Below are 18,635 nucleotides of genomic sequence, written 5' to 3'. Positions count from 1 at the left end.
TTCAAATTTTGTTGTCATTTTGTATATGACTTTAGATCCTTGACTGTTCTTCGAGCAAGTTTCCTCAGCTCCTAACTTCAGATATTTGCACTGGCTGTCTCTCAATATTGGAATTCTTTCCATCTTTGTCTCTATTTCTTGCCTTTCCTGACTACCTTTAAATCTCAGCTAAATTCCCACCTACCACAACCCTCTTAAATAAAATGTATTTCCTTTGTTGACTGTTCTCAGTGTCCATGTATAAATACTTGTGTATAAATGAATATATATGTATATATATGCTTCACTGCTCCACCTAACTGCTTCCCTTTTTGGGAAATTCAAAATTTTATTGCTTGAAGTTATGTTTCAAAGTATCTAATTTGTCTTGAACTAAATTTTAATATATGTTCTTTGTAGTAATAGATCTCCTCCTCTATTATACTTCTTAATATTATCAGATACAAAAGGTTAAGCATGAAGGAGTGTAAAGGGGAAGTCATGGAGATGAAGAAGACTTCCTCACTTCCTTCACATATCCCAGTGAGGTCTCTGATGCTTCATACCTCCAGCTTTTGGAGGCTCTATTTCAGACTCTCATTTCGTTTCCCTCCAAGTTTCCTGTTTACTAATTTTAGAAACAGAATCTAGAACTTCTTCTATGAATATTGATCAGGAATATAATTAGATTGATAGATGGATAGCTCATACACACACGCGCATATATATCCACTAATTAGATAAATATGTACACACATACATATACACATAAACATGTATGCTTTGTAATAACACAATAAACATAAACATATATACATATACATATATATACATACACACACACACACACACATATATATATATATATATTTGCACTCAACTTTAAAAATGAAAAGCTTTTCAAGTATATGATTGCCTATATTGCAACTTATCTGTAAAGTATATCAGGGGTTATGATGGGCTGCAAACTCAATTGGGTCACTCATGACATTTCTACCCATGTGTAAAAGCATGATGGAAAAACTCTTTATAAATAGAGCTTGAAGGGACTTTAAATTTTACCAGCCATCCCTTTAATTTTATTTTTAAGGAAACTAAAGCTTCAAAATATTAATGCTATACTGGTAGATAGCAAAAAGGCATAGCCAGGTTTCAACTTCAGTTTCTCTTATTACTATGCTCTTTCTAGCACAGTTTTTCATTCACCTAAGAACAATATAAGAGTCATTTCAATTCCTGCTCCCCAAACCCTAATATATTTAGGACTAGGAAAAGGATAATTCTTCCACACCCTGATCTAGTTGAACTGGTTATGGTTAGTTCTAAATACCATGCTTTAGGAAAGACGGTGTGTATCTGGAAGAAGACAATCATGCCATTTGAAAAACAAATTAAAAAACGGACACTATTTATTTACTAGAAGTAGAAAAGATTTAGCTAGTTGCCATAAGGTAAATTTCCATGGTAGAACTTTCCCCAAATGGGTAGGACTGCCTAGTAGCAACTGAGTTCACTGAAGATCTATCTATAAGATCTTTCTAGCTAACTATTTTTCAAATCTGTTGAACAGTGGTTTTCTCTTCATGTATTAATTGGATTTGATCAGCTTTGAGATAACTTTTCCACTTGCAAGATGTTGTGAGGTTGTTATTTGCTAGCTAAAATGTTCAGGTAATGTAATATAAGTACTTCAAAGTAATTAACATGTCAATACTTTAAATGTTCAGAATAACAAAAGCAAGAAATAAGATTTTGTTCATAAATGAAGATTCTGTAAAGATATTACTGTCAATGCTGTTGTTCTCCAGGGTATTCAACATTTAGGAGAGAGAACAAGCTCTAATTGGAGTCACAGAGCGTCTCCAAAAGATCAATCTTTCTAGGATAAATCATTAAAGCAATGCCTTAGCTTGTAATTGATTGATTTCATATAGTGACAAATACAAGATGTAGAAAAGAATAGGTAGACTGGGACAACACTTTGATTCAGGCAATGGCAATTTTTAAAAAAATTTGAGGATCAGATTACACACACACACACACACAGAGAGACACTGACACAGACACATATGCACATTTGTTTTTATGTGTACATGCATACAGACATAATTTAAACAACTTACAGTAATTTTTACACAAATTGATGGACTATATTGAATTTGTTGGTTGACTACTTTTATTATTGCTTTATTGAATGTTTCAGTCATTAAAAACAGCTGGTTTTTGTTTTTGCTTTTGTTTTTATTTTGCATGTCTTTTGTTTATAGGCTTTCTGATACCCTTCTGAGAAAGTATAAGAACCTCAGATCAGAGATTGAAACCTGAAAGGAACAGTAGAGGCCTTCTTGTCCAAACTCCACTTTTCTGATGTGGAGGGGGGTGACTGAAACCCAGGGAGATTAAGTAATTTGTTTAAGGAAAAATGCAGGGCAAATAAGAAGTAGACAAATGAGGCAGTAGCTAGAGCACTGAACATAAAATCACAAAGATTTGTGTTCCAATCTGGTCTCAGACATGATCCACCTGTGTGACCATAGGTAAATAAGATTTTTCCTCTTTTTTTTTATATCTGTAAAATAAGTATAATAATAATAATATTTACTTTACATGGTTTTTTGTGAGGATAAAATAAGATGATATCTTTAAAGATTTTTACAAATCTAAAAACATGTATAAATGAAACTATTATTCTTACTATCATTATCAGTTAATGACATAAGTAGGAGTTGAACCCAAGCCCTTTGACCTTACAGCCAGTTCTCTTCCCATACTATCCCTCTTTATTAATTTTTATTTATTCATTTGTTTTTCCTTCTCATATTCACTCATGATAATAGGTGAATTAATTAACTATTAACACACATATCCTACCCCTACATGCTTAATAGATATTTGTTGAATGAACTAATGATGACTATATGAGGTCAAACGTATTGAGTTGCTACAGTTTCAGTTGTATTTAACTTATAAAACTGCATTTATTCATCAAGCCCCTCTTTCTGACCAATAGCAGTGATTCCTAAGATTCCTGAAGATGTGAAATGGGAGAAAAGTTTGCTCTTTTGAAATTGAATAAAATGGTTCATGCAATCACCCAACTCACATTTTTACTTAATTAACTTTTTTTGTTTTAACCCAGGGAGCTCTTCAAGTCACATTTGCGTCCATCTGACACTCTAAGGGGAACAGCATGGAAGCTTTGTCAATGCCATTTCATTTGCTTAGGCTTTTAGTCATATTTCCTATGCATCCAGCAAGTACTTTTATCTCCAGGATTCTGTTCTTGGAGAGCCCTAAGCAACAAAGTCTACATCCAATGTGAAGCACCAGTCAACTATATAATCAGCCTTAAACATTCACCCAACCAGCTGAATTATTTTAGATAGAGATGACCTTGGAATATTGAATATAATCAACCTGAAAATGTGATTCACTATTCATTTCCCAACCCTTTCCAAACTTCCGTTTAAATTCTAGATTTTTGATTACTTTTCTTGTGCTAATTGTAATTTTTCACTTCCACAGGAAATGCTGAAGGCTTCTGATAAAAGCACAATGAGTGGTCTCCAGTCAATGAAAGCACCAGTCACTCATTTAGGCAGAAAAACACATCAGCAGAAGTCAGAAGGAGGTAACTCTATTCGATGCCCTTACCCCATTGTCTGTCTGAGAGAATGTTCTGTATCCCAGAAGTACAGCACAGCTGGAAAATATCCCCAACTGGCAAATTCAAATGAAGTCCATAAATGGAACAACAGCTGGGAGGCAGGTCAGGCTGAAGTTTGAGGGCAGAAATTCTTGCCCCCCCCCTTTTTAAGATCACATCAATCCTTGCAAGTCACTTTGTTGTTGTTGTTCATTATTCTTATGAAAATCTAGTTTATCCAGAGAGGAAGAAGCCTTTTTTAGTTTGTTTTTGTTGATTTATTTATTCATTTGTTTGGTTAGTTGGTTTTTAAAATGAATATTTAATAAAAATCTTTTGTTTAAAAAATGATCAGAATAAAATTATCAGATGGCAGAATAGATAGTATCTAATTTGAAGTTAAGAAGTTCTGAGTTCAAACCTAGTCTAAAACATTTACTAGTTGTGTGATCCTAGAACAACCTTGGAAAGTCAGTTGCAGGTGATAGACATACCCTCAATTTCCAAATCTTTGCTTCTATGAGAAGTTATGGTAAATATTTCTGTAAAAGCATAACCTTATACTTTTTCTTTGATATCCTTGGGATACAGATCTCAGTCAAGCTGCTGGATTGAAGGATATACTCAGTTTAATAGTCCCTTGGGCATAGTTCCAAATTGTTTTCCAGAATAGTTATACTAGTTAACAAAGTCACAGCAAGGCATTTGCTATTTTTTTGAAATGTTAAATATTTTCATATCCCTATCAGCATGTGTCATTTTTCTTTTCTGTCATATTTCCTAATCTGATAAGTTGGTTAAATTTACATTTCTTTAATCTATGATGATTTATAGTATTAATTTCTTTCACTATAAATAGTTGGAACTTCTAAGAACTACTTTTACATCTCTTTTCACCACTTATGAATTGAGGAATAGCTTGTATTTTTTATAAATGTGACTCAGTTTCCTATATATTTGAGAAATAAGTCCTTTATAATAAAAATTTTTGGAATTTTTCCCCATTTCATAACATCTTCAAACTTACATTAATTTTTTGCATCTCTAAGAATCACATGCTCTGTAATTTGACATATATATATGTATATATATATATATACATTTTGATATTACTTCATTGTCTATGGTCTCTGTTAGAAAAATTAAATTTCTGTAATTATCACTTTTAATTGGATATCTTTTATTTTATAACTGTTTCATGAATGCTAAGACAGAGTGATTAAATTTTTTTTTAAATTAAGACATCTTAATAAATGGCACACCTCTCTCTTAAGGGGAGAGGGACACCGAAATCCAGAAATGCTAGCTCTTCTATGCAATTTAGAAGGTTTTGTCCCTCCCCCTTCATGTCAATCATTGCTGGAATCACAACTTAATTGATACATTTGCCCCCATATGTTTTCTCCACCCCTCTCATTATACTAATGATCAAGAATAGCTACCTCCTTGAGTTTGAGTAAAGGAGGACACAGATCCTAGGTTAATTCAGAACTAAGTGGGGCAGACCTGATCTAATCTCAGTTTTTGATACAATTGAGGCTGAATTTTTTATCTTATACTCACATACATAGCTACTCATAGGCACCAATACAGTGCAGACTTCAGTTTTTGTAAGGTAAACTAATAATCTCCCTTGATATTCTTGTGGGACCCAAACACCTCCATATTCCTTACATTTTACTTTTGCTTTATTTGATATTACAATCACTTGCTTGATTTTTTTAACCTCAGCTGAATCATACTAGTTCCTTATTTTAACTGTATGTTTTTCTTTCTACTTCAAGTCTATTTCTTATAAACAGCATATTTTTTTGGATTTTGATTTCCAATTTTTTCTACAATCTCTTTCCTTTTATGGGGGAGTTCATTCTATTCACCTTCAGAATTGTGATTACCAACTATGTATTTTGATTCATCCAAATTTTTGTTAATCATTCTTTCTCCCTTTTTAACCCTCTATTTCTTCAATAATTTATTTTGCTTCTGATCATTGTATTCCTTATTCTGTCATCTCTTTAATCACTCAACCTTTCTCTTCTTCCCCTTCACCAACTAATTCCCATTTGGGTAACTTAAATTCATATACTCAACCTTCTGTGTGTCTGTGTGTGTGGGGGGGTTGATTTTTGTGCTTCATTCTCAAAGAAAGCCAAAATAACTTTATTATGTTGGGGATAAAGTACAGTGTGTCCAACTCTGACTGATCAGACGAATATGGGCTTTGATGTTCTATCACAGGTCAGAAACAAATAGTCCATATGAATATTGGAGTGTAAATATCTTTAAATTTGTGTATCTCCCAATTCATTAGAGTTACTATAATTATACTTTGCTCATAAAGTACATTTTTGATGCTTTGTTTGGTAATTCCATGCCAGGACCTCTCATGCCTCACAATCAATTGCAAGGTTCTTCAGAGAGACCTTGAGAGTATCCTTGAATTACCTATTTTGATCTTCACATGGCACTTGCTTTATGGGGGTTTTCCATAAAGTAGTCTTTTAGTATGCACTTTTGACATTCAAACAATATGGCTAGACCATCAGAATCATTCTTTCTACAATAGATTTTTTTAAGTTTGGCAGTGCAGTTTGAGAGAGGATCTCAGTAACTTAACTTTCTTATGCCAAGTGGTCTTCTGCTATTGAATTTTCCTCTGTTGAAATTAAAGCAATGCAGTTTCTTGGCATGGCACTTATGTACTGTCCTCATTTTAGAGGGATTTAAAGATGAGATCAACACTACCACTTTGTAGACTTTCACTTTGATAGACAGTCTAATACCTCTGCTCTCCCACATTTTCCCACATTGAGTAAAATCTTGCAATATGTGCATCAACCTCATCATTTTTCTATAAAATCATGGAAACTTATCCACAGGATATAAAATTTCTCTGTTTGAGTGAATGGTGCAGTGATTGTTGGTGGAGAACCTCTGTTTTTGTTTGTTTGTTTGTTTTGTTTTGTTAGACCAAAATTAGCCAAAATGGTAGAGAACAAATCTATAATTTTTTGGAATCCAAGTTTCAGAGACTTCATGTGTGTGCAATCATCTGTGAACAGTTGCTCACCCTCTCTCCACTCACTTGTGTATTAGCTTGTAGTCTTTTTAAGTTATATAATTTACTCTTTACAGTACCTGTGCTTTTTTCATCCTTTTTGAAGGTATCTGAAAACATCATAGAAAACAACATATTAAAGAGAATGAAAGCAAGCACAGTCTTACTTCAATCTATCGATGAATGGGAAAGCATGAAAGCATGATTCATTATTTGGAACTTGAGTAAGAATGCCATTGTAAAAATGATGTACAATGTGAATGAACAAGGCAACCGAATTTCATTACAATTTTCCAAAGTCCTCATGACATGTCAAAAATCTTTCTTAGTCCTGTGAACATCATGTCCCGACCTTTGTTATGCTCCTGGCATTTCACCTGGAGTTGTTAATATAAACACCATATCAAGAAGTTTTAGTTCCCCTCAGAGAGATAAACAAATCCCAGGTGAGGATTATTTAATTAAGATGTACTCTATTCGTCCCAGTAATAACTAAGAAAAAGACCCACAACCTCAAGATTGCCATAGAACAACTTATTTCCCTTTACTCCAAGGAGATGGACAATAGAGGCATCCTTAAATTCCTAGGGGGATAACCTTCTCTTACTCTATGAGCCAGATAATTTCTGTAAACTTTTGTATGAATATAAACTTCCTATCTTGTAAATTTCAGTTAAAATAAAAATGATATTTTGATACACAAGAGGAGACTAATCACTTTCAAAATCTCTTCTTTTTGTCAAAATCTTGCCAAAATCTCAGCTAGAAAAGAATTGATTTCAATCTGAAATAAATGGGCAATTGTTTCATCATTGATGATTGATGATGGTGTGTTGAGAATGCTTTGGAAATATTCAGTTTATCTCTTCAGTATCATGTCTTTTTCACTAATCAATGTGCCATTAGCATTGAGTAGTCGAGATTTACCATAGATTTTTGAACTATTAATGGCCTTCAGGGAATCAAAAAGCAGTTTGGATTGTTAATACCAGCATAAAATTTAATTTCTTCTGCCTTTTTACTTAGTCAGGTATTCTACATCTCTCTCTTAGTTTCATTTGCATTATTTTGGAACACTACTTTATTGGAGAACTATCCTGCTGATTTATTCAGTGGAATTTATTTTCATTTATTAGATTTTGAATTTTCCCATCATTTTTATCATATTTGTGAGTGTTCTGGCCCAGATGAGTTGCATACTTTGAACTTTAAGTTACAGTTGGGCTTTGCTCATCCACTTGCATCCAAGCTTCAGGTGATTTTTGTGAAGTTGCAAATGTACAGATTGTGGAATCTGTACATTTTTAGCTTACAGGGTAGTATGATTCAGGGAGAATGGCATTCATTGTTCCACCGATGTCCCAAACACTCATATTATTCTCTACCCTGGAAAATTTTTTGTCTGAGACATGCTGCTGCTTCTGCTCTTACAGTCATGGTAGTGAATAGCATTGTATATGATTGCCATGTAATATTGTTGTTCCCTAGGAAACAATATGTTGATATATTTAAAGAAATAATTCAAAGAACATAAATACAGATACAAAAAAAGAATTGGGAAAAACAGGCAATGGCAAAGCTACTCATAGAAAAATAGTATAATTAAATAGGATTCTATCTGAATATAATGACCAAGCTTCACTTTGTAAAAGTATTATGAAAATGAACCTCATTTCTTTTACTGCACTGGAGAGAGCTTCTAGAACATTATAAAATATGGTCAGTATATGTGTTAATTGTTTTGTTGAACTGTTTTTTAAGTATATGGTGATATAAAATTAAATTTCAAGAACGACAACATTTCAAAATCCAAAGCAAATCAAATTGAACTTATATGTCCATGGAGATATTAAATAGCAGTGAACTACTTTTAACTTTCAATAATTTATTTTTATAATAAATATGTGTTGAATTAGATTGAAATTCATTGTTGATGATTTTTTTTTGGTACTTAACTCAGGTAAAGATAATACACCATGACTTCAGATAAGATCAAGAAGGTGTACCTGTCACTTATTGTGACTATATAGATAAGATACCCTTACCTCTATAATAATAATGATAAAATTAAAAACAATAATTTTGGTATTTATATAATCCTTTAAGGCTTAGAAAGTGTTTTGCAAATACTGTTTTATCTTATCCTTACAACAACCCATGAACATTAAGTGTTATTATTATCCACACTGTATAGATGAGAAAATGAAACAGAGCTACTGTACTATTTCAATTGCTTCTTGAAATCATACTTTTGAAATATTATGTATGTCTTTTTCCAAAGGTCACAGTAGTGTCAAAGTACTTTTTCTATGTTCCTAATATTGGTATAGTCTATGGGAATATGAGACAATTCCCCAAAAGCTTTCAAGTCGAAATATTTTGGCTGCATGCAATGTTTCACTATTCTAGACAGGTTATGATTTTCATCTTATTTAATCTTTTCATTTGCTTGTCATTAGAACATTGCTCTTTGCTGATTATGTACTTCTTCATCACTATATACTTTATGATTGCAATTATAAGTCTGAAGGATTTATGATGGTAGTCATAGGCTATTGAGTTGATAGAGGCTTCTAGAATATAAGAAATTCATTATGATACCAGTATCAGTTTCCACCATATGCTGCATAGTCTAGTTAAGATATCCATTACAAGTAATTTATTACATTTGAGGATTAATTCTTTTTTCATATATTTAGTAGTAAGGTGTTGATTTGGTTTCAAATTTGTTTGGATTGTTTGTTATTACTCTGTTCTGCTCTTGACCCATGATTTCATCACTGTATTTTGAAAGTGATTAGTCTGTAATTTATGGTCTGATAAAATAATATCTTTGAACAAATAGACATGCCTGTAATAAGATAGCCAGTATATATTAGAAGGAAAACAGAAGTCATGGTCTTTCTGACTCTAGTCAATGTGACATGTAATAACAATCATTAATAAGCTAAATAAACAAAAGATGGAATTCAGGAAAAAATTATAAGAATTAGACAAATACCAGAATTTAAAAATGAGTACTTTAAAAGACAAAAATTTATATCTTGATTTATAAATTACAGCCCCCCAATATAAAAAAGAAAACTAAAACCCAGCAACAATATTCAAAAGTTAAAAAAATCACTTCTCATTTAAATAAGTCAATTAGTTAAACCTGACATGCTCATAGTCATGAATCTTATAGAATTATTGTAATCTAAAGGAAGAATGTGTTATTTTAGAAAGCTTAATAATTTTAAATTATAATTGGAAAATTACTAATTTAAATTGTATAGATTTATCTCTCCTTTTTTATTGCAATTTTCTATTCCATATACTAATTGTCCCCAGTTTGAGGGGGTGATTTCAGAGGCCAGAAAAGTGATTAATATCTTCTACTCATTCCTCAGCAAATTTGACAGCCAATACTCTCTAGATAAATGGTTATGTGATAAACGTTACCACTGTATCATTAAAAATGAAGCAGAGCCAGACATAACTTCCAGATTCAAGTCAGTTTTAGCAAGGGCTATTGCACAGCTGGCCAGACCCCAAGATGATGGAGAGAGATTTTAGTATTTAAGTGCCTCTCAAATTCCTCTGAGACTTTTATGCAATATGCAGATCTTCTTAGCTTCTTTGTATGTGGAAAGCAGAAAACAGTGAATCTTCAACAACAGTCATCTTTAGTAGCTGGACTTCCTGAGCAGAGTGCTCATTGATAACTGATATTAATTCCAGGTCATGATCTGAGGTTGAGTTGGTCTTTCATAGGATGAAACAAAACTTTATTTCCAATGTCACTTATGAAAGTATTGCTTCACAATGAATTAGCTTTGAAGGGATAGAACGAGAGGTCACAGAGTATCTGCGCATGAGCTTGTTGATAATTTTTTTTTAAATAAAAAAGACATTTTTTCATGCTTGACCTCAGTATATAGGAACTCTTTCAATACCTTTAGACATAGATAAGCATTATCTCTATGGGAAGTATATACTGGACAGTTTCTCATCTTAGCCTAAGTATGATGAACATTCATTAATGTGGGAGGTTAGAACCCCAGTCTTTGGACAGTTCAATCAATCTGCTGGTAATTATCCTGAGAATGATCTTGAAAAAATTGTTGCTCACCTAAAGACTAACAGACTGCCTTATGTGGAGGGTGGGGGTGAGGGGATCAAGAGTAGGGGAACTTTGTAAAACTCAAAATAAATAAAATCTTTCTTTAAAAAGTTGTTACTCTCTTAGAAGTTTGATACTGAAGGAAAAATTTTTGAAAAAGTTACAAAGTAGGAAAAAAGCTAGTTTTATCTTTAATAGACTGACTAAGGCATCACACTTTTTATTATCTATTTTAATTTTTAGAACCATATTGATCATTATATGAGAGAAGAATCAAATTAAATAGGAAGAAAAAAAACAGGAAAAATGACAAATTACATAAGACAACTTTTAAAAAATTGAAGATAAGCATTGGTCTTCATTTAAACTCCACAGTTCCTTCTCTGAATATGGATGGTATTTTTCTTCACATATTTTAAAATTATCCTTGATTGTTGTACTCCGGAAATGAAACAAGTCTATCTTAGTTGATCACCAACCCATCTTGTTAGTGTATATAATGTTCTTCTGTTTTTGTTCATTTCACTCCACTTCATTTCATGCATTCCTTTCCAGGTTCTTCTGAAGTCCCATCCCATGTGGTTTCTTAGAGACTAATATTGTTTCATCAAATATTTTTATATAATATACGTATATTGATATATATGCATCTTTATATCTATATCTTTATCACATTCTGTTCAGTCATTCCCCAGGTGAAGGACATCCCCTCAATTTCCAATTCTTAGTCACTACAAAAAGAACTGATAGAATATTTTTGTACATGTGGGATTTTTACCTTTTTTCATGATCTCTTCAGTGTAAAAGCCCAGTAGTGGTATTACTGGATCAAAGGATATGCACAATTTTATTGGCCTATGGGAATAATTCCAACTTGCTCCCCAGAAGGTTTGGATCAGCTCGCAATTCCACCAATGTTACATTAATATCCTAGTTTTTCCACATGCTCTATAACATTGAGCATTTTTTCCTCTCTAGGCTTTTTGGCCAATCTAATAGGTGTGATGTGATACCTTGAAGATTTTTTAATTTGCATTTCTCTAATCAATAGTGTAAGAGCAATTTTTCATATCACTATAAACTGCTTTGATTTCTTCATCTGATAATTGCCTTTCCATATCTTTTGACCATTTATCAATTGGAGAATTTGCTTTTTTTAATTTGACACAGTTCTCTATATTTTACAAATTAGTCCTTTATCAGAAACACTAGTTGTAAAAATTATTTTCCAATTTACTATATTCCTTTTAATCTTGGTTGCAGAGATTTTGTTTGGCAAAAAATTATTTAACTTAATGTAATCAAAATTATCCAGTTTGTTTTTTTATTATTTTTATTATTATTTATTTATTATATCTTCTTTGGTCATTAACTACTCCCCTTTCCATCAATCTGATAAGTAAACTATTCCTTGTTCTCCTAATTGACTTATGATATTGCCTTTTATGTCCAATGTTATAATCTATTTCAATGTAGACCACTGATTCTTAATATGCAATCAAAGAAGATTAATATTCACTATACTTAATTGGCATTTGCCACATAGGGGCATTATCCAAAGAAACTTTTCCTTGTTATTTTCAAAATTGTATAAGTAACAAGTGAATGCAATACTATACATTTTCTTGACCTATCATTTATCTTTACTTCTACAGCCAGAAATCCATACCTCATTGGCTCCTGCAATTTTAAAGGATGCTACAAGAGACACATGCTATACTGGTCAATGAAAAGGATACTTAGGTCACCACCAATACACATCAATAAAGTTAATTTATAAAATCATATATTTTTTCAGATAGATACTCTGTCTTCACACATAGAATTTTAGCTGAACTAATTGAAAACATAATCAAATAATTGCATTATTTGCATGGGTAAATATGAATCTAGTCTTTGTCTTTTTTAATATTTTAGGATGGAAAGAAGGAAGGAAATTATCTCAAAAGGAAAGGGATTTAGTGTAGGGGAAGTATCTCTGAATTGGAAATCAAAAAACATCATTTATGGGTCCAGTTCTCTACTGGTTTACTGTGTCCACATTCAAATTATTTGTGTATGTGTGTGTCTTTGTTTCTCTACAGATAAAAATGTGAAATTATAAAGATGATATAATACAATGAAAAAGTAACTGGGTTTTGAATCAGGAGACCCCAATTCAGGTTTTATCTGTTTTTCATATTATCTCCAAGAGATTGGATGGACCCCTTAACTCACATTTTGGGCCACAGTTTCCTCATCTATATTATACAAGAGTTTAATTTTTATTTAGACTCTTTTTATTACCATTTTATACATCACATTGTCTCAGTATCTGTCAGACCAAAAGGCAATATGGAAAAATGGAATAAACTTATTTAAAGGAAGAGTAACTTTTTTTTATTCTTACTCTGATAACTGCTACTTGTGTGACATTGAGAAAATAATTCCTACTCAGTCATAATTTCCTCATTCATAAAATCATGGGAGTGGACTAAATGATTTTTAAGTTTTGTTTTTTCCCTAGTTTCCCATTCTAATATCTTAAAATTATTGTAATGACATAAATGAAACAATGAACTTTAAAATGTATCATTAAGAAGATAAGTAAATCCTATTGTCTATATTGTAAGAGGAAATGAGAGCAATTTTTTTATCAGCTACTTCTGTGGATGCATTTTCTCTAGTACACAAAGATATTGGAAATATTTGTGAGTTCTGTTATTAATGTCAATTTATTTTAGGGATAAGTAAAGGAAAAGAAAAAATAGGTCGAAGGAAATAATAACAAATAACTTTCAAAATTCACTATTCAAAAGAATATTCTGAATGTATACAGAGCATATGAATGGTTTATTACTACAAAATATGCATCACATCAATCAAATTATTCAGAAACCTAATTACCTCTCTTGGATCAGTCAAGTTGATCAAGGAGAGTAGGACAAAGGAAAGCAGCCTTGTTTGAATGAGCATTTTAAATGAATTTAATTGAAAATGCATCAAAGGGTGATTTTTCAAAGATTTATGAAATCGGACATGAAAGTGGGTTAATAAAAATCAGCTACAACTTAGGAACCTAAGTATCATATATATGTATATAATTGGCAGCAGACATATATCGCCAATTAATAAAAACCAATGCTACTGAAAAATTGGGAGTCTTTGGTATACTTTAAAATATCTTACATACTTTTCCTTGAATATAAAGGAATGACAGGAAAGGAATATACCTGTTTTAGATGTAAGGAAACCTTAAGACTGGGCCCAACTTTACCATTAACTCCTCAGGTGAACCCAGATAAAATGTCTTATCTCTTTCTTTCATATCCACAATTCTATCAATTCCAAGATTCCTGTTCAAAAATAAAATAATTCAATTTCTTCCTTTCATGGGCACATCTTATTGGTCACTATATATTATTTCTCTATAGTAGATGATGTCACTTTTCCCCCTAGATATTCCTACCTCTAGTATCATGACTTGTACATGCATAATGTATATTTTACAGTTTTGTTGAAGTAGAATCATTTCTGTATCAACCCAATGATTCCTTCTATCATGAAGTCACACAGTAACAAGTAGGAAATTCCAACAAAAAATAAATTTAACAATAAGGAAAATGAGTGTAATGAATAGAAGACTAACCTTGGGTTCAGAAATGTTGGGCATCAAGCTCTGGCTTATATAATATTTATGTGACCATTTCGAATTACTTCAACTCTAAATACTTTTGGTTTCTAAGTTTAATATGAATGGCTCAACTACATAGGTGTAAGAACTTTGACCACATTGAACCTTTCCACTCTGGTGACATTGCAAGTAACAGGCAGAAAAATTGCAACAATAATTATGATATTTATATAGCACTTAAAAGTTTTCTAAAGCATTTCTCCGACAAAAAGTTCCCCCTTCCATTTTTTCATTCTTCAGGGTCAGGTCACACTATTTTTTTTTGACGGGGAAGGATTCTTTAATTTATTTATTTATTTTGAATTTTACAATCCCCCCCCCACACACACACACACACAGAAGACAGTCTGTTAAACTTTACATTATTTCCATGGTACACGTTGATCCAAACTGAATGTGATGAGAGAGAAATCATATGCTTAAGGAAGAAACATAAAGTATAATAGATAGCAAGATCAGACAATAAGATATCAGGTTTATTTTTTTTTTTATAAGTTAAAGGTAGTAGTCCTTGATCTTTGTTCAGATTCCACAGTTCTTTCTCTGGATACAGATGGTATTTTCCATTGCAGACAGCCTCAAATTGTCCCTGATTGTTGCACTGATGGAATGAGAGAGTCCATCAAGTTTGATCATCACTCGCATGTTGCTGTTAGGGTATACAATGTTTTTCTAGTTCTGTTCATCTCACTTAGCATCAGTTTATGCAAATTCCTCCAGGCTTCCCTGAATTCCCATCCCTCCTGATTTCTAATAGAACAATAGTGCTCCATAACAAATATGTACCACAGTTTGTTCAGCTATTCCCCAATTTATATATATATATATATATATATATATATATGTATATATATGTATATCTATATCTGTATATATATATGTGTGTGTGTATACATATATATATATGTATATATATATATATATATATATATATATATATATATCCACTCAATTTCCAATTCTTTGCTAGCATACACAGGGGTACTATGAATATTTTTGCACAAGTGAAGTTTTTATACTTTTTCATTATCTCTTTAGGGTATAGATCCAGTAGTGGTATTGGGTATGCAAATTTTTATTAACCTTTGGGCATAATTCCAAATAGCTCTCCAGAAATTTTGGATGAGTTCACAACTCCACCAATGATGTATTAATATCAAAGATTTCCCACATCCCTTCCAACATTGATCATTGTCCTTTCTGGTCATATTGGCCAGTCTGAGAGATGTGGAGTGGTACCTCAGAAATGCTATAATTTGCATTTCTCTAATAATTAGTGATTTAGAGCAATTTTTCATATGACTATGGATAGCTTTGATTTCCTCATCTGCAAATTGCCTTTGCATATGCTTTGACCATTTGTCAATTGGGGAAATGGCTTTTTTTAAATAGACTCAGTTCTCTGTATATTTTAGAAACGAGTCCTTTGTCAGAAATATTTGTTATAAAAATTGTTTCCCAATTTACTATATTTCTTTTGATCTTGGTTACAGTGGTTTTGTCTGTGCAAAATCTTCTGGTTCTGCTCAATTTTCATCTCTCACCTGTGTTAAAGAAATAAAGAAAGAAGGAGGTAGGAGGAAGGTGGAAGGATGGAGAAAGGAGGAGGAAGGAAAAAAACAAAGACACAAAGAATCAAATAAAAATAATGAAAGCAAGAATTCTTATCCAAAGAAGTTTGTATTCCATTAGAACAGACAATATGGCCCTTTAGAAAACTATGCAAATCAAATCTCTTTAATCCAAAACTGATTGAAAGTGATGAATTATAAGGTTTTTCAGAGAAAGAGAGAGGATATATTTAAGAGGATAAAGTAAGACTTCCAGTACAAAGATAGTATTATTGCTGTGACAAAAGGAAGAGAAAGATATCATGAAGAAGATAATAGGAGAGAATACATTTAAATCAGGAGAGGCACCTAAAATGTTCTGTTTCTTTAGTTTCTCCTTCATATAACCCAGGGCAACTTATTCATCCCTAATAAACATCTCTATTCCTTATGCTAACAATCATTAATTTAGAAACCCCAAATTTAAATATTTTCCCAACAGCATGCCATAACTAGTTTATCTAAGCCTAGCTAGTTTGATTGTCTACTTACTCCATAACCTGAATGCTTAATAATACTTTAAGATTGAAGAACTCAATCAAGTTCCTGAACTGGGGAGATACAAGAGCAAATGAACACAGAGTTAAGGCAAATCATCAGATTACTTTGAACAATAATTTTAAATAACTATTCATATTTCCCCCTTTTAAAAGGATTTTTATGATTTCTTCTGGATATAGACCAGGATTGGTATTTACTGGGTTAAAGGGTATGATCAATTGTAATGCTCTTCAGGCATAGTTCCATATTGCTGTCCAGAATGGTTGGGTTAATTCACCAACAATGCATTAATGCCTCAATCATCCCACACCCTCTCCAACATTGATCATTTTGACTTTTTGTTATCTTAACCAATCTGATAAATATGAGGTGGAACCTCATAGCTGTGTGTGTTATTTTTTCATTTCTCTAATCATTAATGACTTAGAACTTTTTTATATGATTATATATAACTTCAGTTTCTCCACTTGAAAAATATCTATTCATATCCTTTGCCTATTTGTCATTTGGGGAATGACTTGTACCTTATAAATTTGATGCAGGGGGCAGCTAGGTGGTGCAGTGGATAAAGCTCAGATACTTGATAATTACCTAGCTGTGTGGCCTTGGGCAAGCCACTTGACCCCATTTCCCTTGCAAAATCCTAAAATATCTAAATAAATAAATACATTTGATGCGATTCTCTATATAGTTTAGAAATGAAACATTTATCAGAACCCCTAAGTGTGAAAATTGTTTCCCATCTTTCTGTTTTCCTAAAAACTTTTTAATTAAATACAATCAAAATCATCTACTCAATTCATAAGATACTCTATTTCTCACTTAGTCATAAATTTCTCCCCTTTCCAAAGGTTTGACAGATAGAGCATTTCTTATTCAGAAATGGGGTTTCTTGGTTATTTTCTTTCTTTTTTTGTTAATGTGAGCAGTGTGTGTTTTTGTAAATATTCATTTATTTCACTCAGGTTATCATATTTATTGGCATACTGGTCAGTAAAATAGCTCTGAATTATTTCTTTAATCTCCTCCTCATTGATGGTTCATTCATTCTTTTCATTTCCGATATGGAAATTTGGTTTTCTTCTTTCTTTTTTTAATCATATCAAGCAAAAATTTATTTTATTGATTTTGTCATAAAATCAACTCTTGGTTTTATTTATTATGTCAATGGATCTCTTGATTTTAGTTTTATTCATCTTTCCCTTGATTTTCATAATTTCTAACTTGGTATCTAATTGAGGATCTTTAATTTGTTATTTTTCTACCTTTTTTAGTTGCATACTCAATTAATTATTCTTCTCTTTTTCTATTTTCTTCGCATAAGCACTTAGAGTTGTAAAATTGTCCCTAAAAAACTGCTTTGGCACATCACAAAATTTTGATATGATATCTCATTGTTATCATTTTCTTGGATAAAATGATTGATTATTTCTATGATTTGTTGTTTGATCTACTCATTCTTTAAAAACTTAATTTAATTTCCAGTTAATTTTTGATTTGTCTTTCCAAATTCCTTTGTTACATGTAATTTTTATCACATCATGATCTGAAATGGATGCATTTATTATTTCTGCCCTTCTGCATTGATTGTAAGGTTTGTATGCCATAGTACATGGTCATTTTTTGGTATAGGTGCAAAAAAACAAAGAATCTTATTTGTTATCCCCATTAAGTTTTCTCAAGAGGTCTATCAATATCTAAGTTTTTTAAGATTTTATTTACCTTCTTAACTTCCTTCTTGATTACTTTGTGGTTAGATTTATCTAGTTCTGAGAGAGTGAATCAACTACTAAAGTTTTGCTTTGTTGGTCTTCTTGTAATTTATTCAGCTTCTCCTCTAAGAATTTGGATGCTATATCACTATGTTAACTTCATTCCCATGGTGCTTTTAAGAAGATGTAATTTTTTTCTCATCCCTTTTAATCATATTTAATTTTGCTTTTGCTTTGTCTAAGATCAAGATTACTATCCCTGAGTTATTTTTTTTTACTTCAACTGACGCATAATATATTTTACTCCACCCTTTTACCTTTACCCTATTTATATCTCTCTGTTTCAATGTGTTT

At 31.8% G+C, this 18,635-nt stretch overlaps 1 long non-coding RNA gene across 1 annotated transcript in view; it reads left to right on the top strand.

Moving 5' to 3' along the window:
- The window catches only part of LOC141494855 (uncharacterized), a 111,197-nt gene that overhangs the window by 78,353 nt on the left and 14,209 nt on the right, over positions 1-18,635 (top strand). Inside the window, exon 2 of the long non-coding RNA XR_012470566.1 lies at positions 3,505-3,610. This is a non-coding gene — a long non-coding RNA (uncharacterized LOC141494855). The remainder of the gene's footprint in view (positions 1-3,504; positions 3,611-18,635) is intronic.

The sequence above is a fragment of the Macrotis lagotis genome, chromosome 8 (genome assembly GCF_037893015.1).
Source record: "Macrotis lagotis isolate mMagLag1 chromosome 8, bilby.v1.9.chrom.fasta, whole genome shotgun sequence".
Lineage (NCBI taxonomy): Eukaryota > Metazoa > Chordata > Mammalia > Peramelemorphia > Peramelidae > Macrotis > Macrotis lagotis.
The sequence above is the reverse complement of the archived record's forward strand: the minus strand, read 5'-3'. Positions and strand labels throughout refer to the sequence as shown.